The 7,938-nt window shown below is 37.0% G+C and overlaps 1 long non-coding RNA gene across 1 annotated transcript; it reads right to left on the bottom strand.

Moving 5' to 3' along the window:
* Nucleotides 1–1,202: 1,202 nt before the first annotated feature.
* LOC123371882 lies at nt 1,203–6,381 on the bottom strand. Its single transcript, XR_006579991.1, has 3 exons — nt 6,237–6,381; nt 4,112–4,230; nt 1,203–2,288 (listed from the first exon to the last, which is right to left on the bottom strand). It is a non-coding gene; the product is annotated as an uncharacterized LOC123371882 (long non-coding RNA).
* Between the last annotated feature and the right edge of the window lie 1,557 nt (nt 6,382–7,938).

The following is a 7,938-nucleotide window of genomic DNA, read 5'->3' on the forward strand; positions in this document are numbered from 1 at the left end:
AAAGACAAGCTTTCTATCCACATGGGGCTCTTCTTCAATTCTGGGAATACTAAGGCTATGTCTACATTGGCAATTGAACGACAAAACTTTTGTCATTCAGAGGTCCTACTCCCCCCCCAAGACAAAAGTTTTACCATGGCAAGTGTCGGTGTGAACAGCGTGTTGTTGACAGGAGTGCTTTCCTGTTGACAATGTGAATGCCACTCTTTGGGGGTGGAAGTATTTTGTCAGCAAAACTGCTGACAAACAGCGGCTACAGTGCCTGACTTTAAGCGACATGGCCATGTTGACACGGCCATGTTGCTAAAAGCTGTGTAGTGTAGACAAAGCCTAAGAGTGTGACAACTAAATGCAAGGTGAAATGGATTGTTTAGTATAAGTAGTTAGCACATATTCTAAGGACCATTCAAGGTAGAGTGTCCCATTAACACTTCTGCAGTTATAGGAGAAAAAAAGGGAGTTAATCGGTTACAGATTATTGTAATAAGCCATGAATCCAGTGTCTATGTTCAGTCCATGATTTTTAGTGTCTAGCAGAGTTATGAATTTAAGCTCTCAGACTCATCTTTGGGAGTGTTGTGCAAGTTTCCTTTGAGGTCAAGGACTAAGAGATGAAAAATAGAGTGATCATTTTGGAAAAGAAATGTTGCCTCCTCTGTACTTTAAAACCCTTCAGCCTCACCAAGATCATCATCAGAAGCAAGATCCCCACAGTCCAGAACATACCAACTCAAAGCAGCACCAGACCCTGCCATAACAGATACAAAATGTGCAGTCATAACTCCAGTGTTACAACACACCTTTCAAGATCCATCAGTCCTACACATGCCTGTCACAACATATGGTGAATCTCATCCAGTGCATCAAATGCCCCAACAAGCATGTGAGTGAAGCAGACAATTGCTTCACTTCCAAATGAACTCTCTCAGAAAAATTATCAAAGACAAAAAACATCGTAGCACCCATGGCTGAACACTTTTCATATTCAAGAATCACTCATCTACCAATGAAATAGCATTGCACAGAAAACATATCAACCATTCTGTTTCAGGAAAACTACAGAGCACAGTGAAAAAAGAATAAGTTGTCTGATGGGAAATAAAGAAACAATTTTTAGATAAACAATTTTATTACTTAAATTAGAATCCACCCATGGCTAACACTATTAATATAGTTTTGCAATATTGTATCAGATAATATTTTAATAACCACATGCAGTCTCTATTCATTGTCGTACCTAAAATACTTTAGCTTCAGCAGGAAAATGCCATGCAGCATGCTGCTAAAACACTGGTTCAATATTAGCTCAGATGAAACAGTGCCACCTAATGGAACATCAATACAATGTCCTGGGGTTTACCACATTCCAGAACTTACAATTCTCACATAGCTAGAGGGTTTTTTTTTGACAAACTTAAGAGACCTTCTGAGAGGATACATACTAATTTCTTCCACTAGATAGTGTGATGATCCCATGGATGTATAAATACAAGACACCCCCATCACCGACTACGTACTCTACATGATTGAACAAAGGCCCATTTGCTTTAAAATCTCAGGCTTCTTCCACTTCAACCAAAAGAAAAATAGCAGTTACTTGCAGCTGTATAGGCACTTATCTTTTTGGTTCTTGGCCACGAAAAGGAGACAGGATCACAAAAAAAGAAAAAAAAATGTCCAACATCCAGTAGCATATATGCACACTGCCTTGCCAGCATACCACAGTAAACAAAACTGAAGACTTGCAGAATCCATGATGATTATAGATGGCAGTGTGTCATTCAAAGGAGAAATTTGAAAAGGACACTTGTCACAAAAAGAAACTGGAGAATCTCCAAATGGAAGGAAAATGAGAATGACAAATTTGAGGTGGATTATTGTCACTATAAATTTATTGATTATAGAGGAATTACTTCTTGTTTTGGATGGAGTAACTTTGAATTCCTGACAATGTCATGCAGAGCCACACATCAGTTGTCTTTACATGATGAATTGGGAATAAATTTTCTTTTTACTAGAGTGAGCCCTCCATTCTTTTTTCTCTCTTTATGACCAATCTTCTCAAAATTTTCAGTTCCAGCCACAATTTGAGGGCTAGGCTGACCTGCAGAGGATAAATAAGTCTGCTGGACATGAAGCCATGGACTATATTTTTCACAGGTTTCTTTTCTCTTGAACCAGGTCCTTAATGAAAGATCTGACTGAGGGAGGAAATCAGCATTGTGTTTGCAATTCCATGCATTTACTTTCCACTGAAAACTTTAAACTTCAGAAATTTGAACATAAGCCTGTGGGATGAGAGAAAATCTGCTGATATTTATAACTCTCTTTTATCTGAAAGAAATGTAAACATATCTTCCTGAAATCCAGAAAATAAAATAAAATAAATAAAATAAATAAATAAATAATAATAATAATAAAAAGTAGGTGTTTTATTAGCTTTCTTTAGGTGTTTCAAAATACCATCTACTGACAATTCTAACCTGTCTGTCAGGTAAAGAACATTTCGATTTGCTCTTTGAACAAAAATAATTTGTGCATACCCAAGTGCAAGATAGGTTACTGTTTGACTGTGAAGCACTTTAAAAGAAATTGTATTTGAAAGCTTCTGGACACTGGGTTATTGTAGGAATACATCTGATCCTATGACTTGATGATAGACATTTGCAAGGTTATTAATCAGAATAATTGAAACCTACAGTTAGAGGAGACTTCACTGGCTATGAAAGGCTGTTCAGTTAACAAATGTTTCAAATGTATATCTCAATCTTATCATCCTTCTATACCACATTACTCACTGTACTCCATTTCTATATTGCTGAACACGGATGGGGAGATCTGTGCTTAGTGGCAACAAGTGAAGCTACCGTGCAAAGGCACCGAATAAAAGCATATGGTTTCATTATGACACCAACAGCAAAGAGTAAATAGGGTCAACAAGATAATACTCTGAAATGAGACTTCTGGGTTCAAATTCTGCCCTGAGTTGCACCCATATCACATCATTGATGCTGCATGAAAACTCTCTCTCTCTCTCTCAATACATCTGGGGGTTGCATTTTTAGGGGAGGGCAGAATTTGGCCCAGAAGTTTGGAAATGGAGGCACTGACTCAAAGTTTCCATAGTAACATATCTTATTTTAAAAAGGTCCAGTAGCTTATTAATGGCACACGATCATATTAACAATCACTGAAATTACACCAAGAATGAAGAGGAGCCCATATGTTTTCTAAAAAATAAAAATAAAAAAAATGCTACCCTTTCTACAAATCACGGCTTAGATTATTAAAACAAAAATAATTTAAAAAAAAAGAATTATGCTCCGGTTTATTTTTTGCATCTTTCACAGCTTGAACAATGAAATTAAAATAATCAGTGTCACTTTTATTGACCAATCAGCATCACTCTCAAGGTCTCCTACACTAAACAGGATGCAATGTTGGAGCTGAAAACACCCCAAGGGAAGTTCTATAAAACAGCTACCACTAGAATCAGAAAAAAGCATAATAGAAATAGGTTTATTGGCACTGGATTTTATCAAAGCTTCTTTTACAAAACCTAACTTTGGATCCATGTTTGATAAGAAAGTGTGTCTTTAATTTTTCCTACAATCAAGTGAGTGCCCTATTTTTTATTCCCATTTCCATCTCTCAATATCACTATGTTAGAGAAAGTTTCCTCCAGCTTTCACAGCACAGCAGTCTCAAGCCCAAATAAGCAGAAAGTGATGCTGGAAAAATCAGGCTGGTTTGGGGCACGAGCGACTCTTCTTGGGATCTCTCTTCAATATTTGTTTTTTCAGCTTGTTTTCTACTGCTCATCTCCCCCCCGGGTACTTTTCACTTCTCTTGCTTCCAAGAGTGATAAATATATAGGGTCAGATTCTCTCTTATGTCAAAATCTTGTGCCTTAGTGCAGGGGTGGTGGTGAACAGAAGAAGGACCATGACAGATGGCAAGAATCTGGTTCATATCTAAGTTTTGTCAAACTTCAGACCAATAGAATAGTTTCCTCAATTTTTTTCTGATGAAAAAGCAACGACAGCGACTCATTGAATAAAGGGAAAGAAAGGCAATAACACATTCCATTATTCACCAATATTGTACCCACCTTTATTTGCATGAAAAATCATATATTGGCATAATTTTACACCCGCTGCTGCAGGAATTAAAATGAGGCTATCCACTTCTACAAATCAAGTGCTTCATGTTCTGACAGTTCTGTACAGTCTTAAAACAATTAGGGAAGGGGAAGGCAAAGATTCAGTTAGACTGAACCACCATTGACTTACTCCAGTTTTACAGAATGGTACTCCAGTGACGTAAGTGGATTTATATTGGTATGCAACAGGAATAAATCAGTTGCACTGACTATATGCCTCTAAGAAATAGTTCATGAACATAATCATGAACATTTCAGTATCAGTAGCACTGAGGCCAGAAAGGGCTTTATAATATGATGGACACATCTTTCAAGACATTCTTGCCATGCAGCTGTAGAGACAGTTTATGTCTTTTCAATGTATACCTGTGTGTATGTATGCATGGGCAATGGGGAGGAGGAAGGCTGGGTTTTTTTTAAGCTACTTAAAGAATTCTTGTCTGACTGACTATGATGACATGAAAAATAATACAGCAGTTGGTAGGATTTATCTTCACATGGAACAAATCATCTACAGTCTTGGATCTGGTCAGAGAGTTTAGATATATTCCATACCTGTAAGTAGTCACAAAGCAAAACAAGCAAGGCAAATGTTGACACTGAATTTCACTCTCTCTTACTGTGGGGGTATTGAAGAGAGCCATATATTTGGAAAGAATTATGTCCTAATAAAAAGAAACCCTTACTGGTTGGGGGAAATAGGGGGATAGAGCTCTTGAAGAAAATGGACTTCCCCCCTTTCAAAATGGATCATGGAAATATACACATAATCAGTAGCAGACGCTCAGCAGCATGGCCATCTTTGCAGCAATACATCTCCGGTAACAATTACTAACACTACAAATAATAAATAATGGGACATCTTGATGAGATCTGAGTCCTTGCAACTCCTGCTGGTCCAAAGCCTGAGAACCTACCCAAGCCCTAATTCTGCAGTCAACTCCTTACAGATGGATCCCTGTTCAAGAAGAGACCCAAGCAAGTCAGTGGGGCTTGCTGCAGGCACAGGATCTGTCTGTGAAGTGCTCATTACAAAATATGGGGCTTAGTTTTTACTTACAGAAGTACAACAAAAGGATGAGGAAATTGTATGGTCATTACTGATCACAGAGTAGTGAACGCTGGTACGCAGATGGTGGGAGAAAAAAAAAGGATAATAGGAAACACCACTCAAAGAAAACAATATAGTCTTGCACAACAAAGCACCAAATAAATTACAAAAGATTATTGAGGGAATTTAGGGGGAGGAACAAAGTCATGCATATTCCTGGCTCTGCCACCGGCCTGCTGGGTGACCTTGAGCAACTCCCTTCATCTCTCTGGCATCAGTTTTCTCATCTGTAAAATTAGGATAATGCTACTAGACTCCTTTTAAAAGCACTTGGAGATCAGTGGAGGAAAAGTGCTATATAATAATTAAGTATTGTTATTATTATAAATCCAACAGTTTATTGGTACGTGATAAACAGATTGTCACTGGCAACTACTCACCTGGCAATTTCCTGCTACTTCAGGCATTACTGTATGTATTTTAAAGCTGGGTCAGCCTACCAAAGTTTACTGCCATCTGCCCTGCTCATGTGTTCCTTGGAGAAGGAAAGTAGGCTGCCTTAGAGTATGTCTACACTTGAATTTTTAAAAGTGCAGTAACTAACATGAGTGTAAATTCTAGGGTAGACGCTATACAAACGTTTATTCCTTGTCATGTTCAACTTTGTTAGATACTACCTGGAACACATATCTGTACCCTGCCAATGCTACAATTTATAACTCGTTTAATTTAATGTGTTTTACTAAAAATTGCACTGTAGCCATCCTTGTATCAACTAGGAAAAAGGTGCTTCCCTCCACCTTCAAACTGAAAAAGCTCATTCAAACTATCTTAAATTTGAACTACTAAAATAAAGCTAAAGGTGTTAACTTACTGTATATCTACACTGATAAGTGGGGTTTTCAGTCAAGTTAAATCAGCTTGATTTAGCTACATTATTGGGTGGGGGGGAAGCACTTTGTTTGTTCATGTAGACAAGGCCTTAAATGTAATATAAGGACATCCACTTTCTCTATAATGTACCTTCTGTCTGTGTAGTTGTTGTGAACCCTGGGAAAGCAGTGATCTGCACCTGGGTTCACCTTATTCCTGATTTCTGTTGTTACAGATTTTCCCTCTGGTTTGCACTGTTCACCAGCTGGGACACAGTTACATCGTTCTATCAGCTGCCTGTAAAATGGGAAGGAAGAAAAGAAGGAAGAATGAATGACACCATAATGCCATCTGATACCAGGTAAAAAAGTAGCATCTGAAATACTTGTTTTCATTTACATCAAATGTAGGATTTTCATTGAGACAATAATATGCACGTTAAAAAAAACTACAACAGATGGGATTGATTCAAAACTATGCAAAAAAAACCCCATAAAACCTCGAAACAATTTGCATATACAGAGCAAGACATTAAAGTTAGGGACAATATTGATCTTAAGTAGTTTGGGGTCTGAACCAATAAATATACATTTTAAAACAATAACACTATTGTTTATTCAGTGCTTCCTATTCCCTCTTCCGTTCATTGGCTGTTTTGGCATGGAGCGTAGCTATTCTGCTGGAAAGTTTTGTAGACATTTTCCACTGATCTGTTAGCATGTGCTAGCCAAAACTCAAAGGTATCAACCTGTTCTGCTTCTCTCAGAATTAAGCTAGTTTCAAGAGTACTCAGGAAATAAGAGGTAAAAATCCTTAGTTCTGTAATTATTTCTGAATAGCACTGATCCTATTAAGAGAATAATGGATGTTCTATAATCTGCAGTGGGATTGTCCTGTATCCATCAGCATCCAATTACACCTGCATTTTAACTTACTTGATAAATAATGCTACCATAGGTTGTTTGTTTACACAAACTATATATACACATCATGAATAGAAGCTTGTTTTTTTTCTGCCCCTCCCCACCCCCTGCAAGTTTTTCTAATAGACTACTTTTTGTTCTGTTCTGTAGTTTCAAAGACATGTTAGTTAGGAAATTGCAATATTTAGGGTGTTTTTCCACAAAGCAAATGATATATTTTCTTTTAAATAAGCAAAAAGCCAACAATGATTTTAATGTACATATAGATGGAAAAATATTTTATTTACAGGTAGTAACTTAGAAACTGAATTTAGGAGCCCAAAAATGGAATTAAAAGTTATCTGAAAAAAAAAATTAATATAAGTGGCATACCGTATAGGGCTGGTTGAAAATTGTTAGTTGAAACATGTTTTAATGGAAAATTGGATTTTCTTCTAAATGAAACTATTTGCAGAAAGTGTCTGCTTTCCTACAAAAAAGTCAGCTTTTCATCAGAAAAGCAAAAACTTGAAAATTATTTTTTTCAGTTGGCTGAAAACTGCCAAAAGCCAAAAAAAAAAATCTGGTTTTTGACCAAAAGGAAAAAAAAAACGAGGGGGGGGGGATGAGAGGGAGAAGAGGTGAAGGGAAGGGGCAAAAATGATTTTTTTTACAGAAAATTTTGATTTAATGATTTTGGGGGAAATTCTGATTATCTGTAATATTATAAAACGAATTATTGAAATTTTCAATCCTTATGTTTCCTTTAGTACCTGCAACTTGCTCTCAGCCCATAGAGGGTTGTTAGGGGTTCCAGTCCTGCAGGTCTTAGAGAAATCTCTGACTGACTTTTTGAGTAAGGACTACATGACTTAAATTTATCTTCTAGTCACACTGGCTCTTGCAGTATTACGAGTGGATTTTTTTTTCTATACATTGACTGATGTTTC

This window comes from Mauremys mutica, chromosome 1 (genome assembly GCF_020497125.1).
Source record: "Mauremys mutica isolate MM-2020 ecotype Southern chromosome 1, ASM2049712v1, whole genome shotgun sequence".
In the NCBI taxonomy this organism is placed as follows: Eukaryota; Metazoa; Chordata; order Testudines; family Geoemydidae; genus Mauremys; species Mauremys mutica.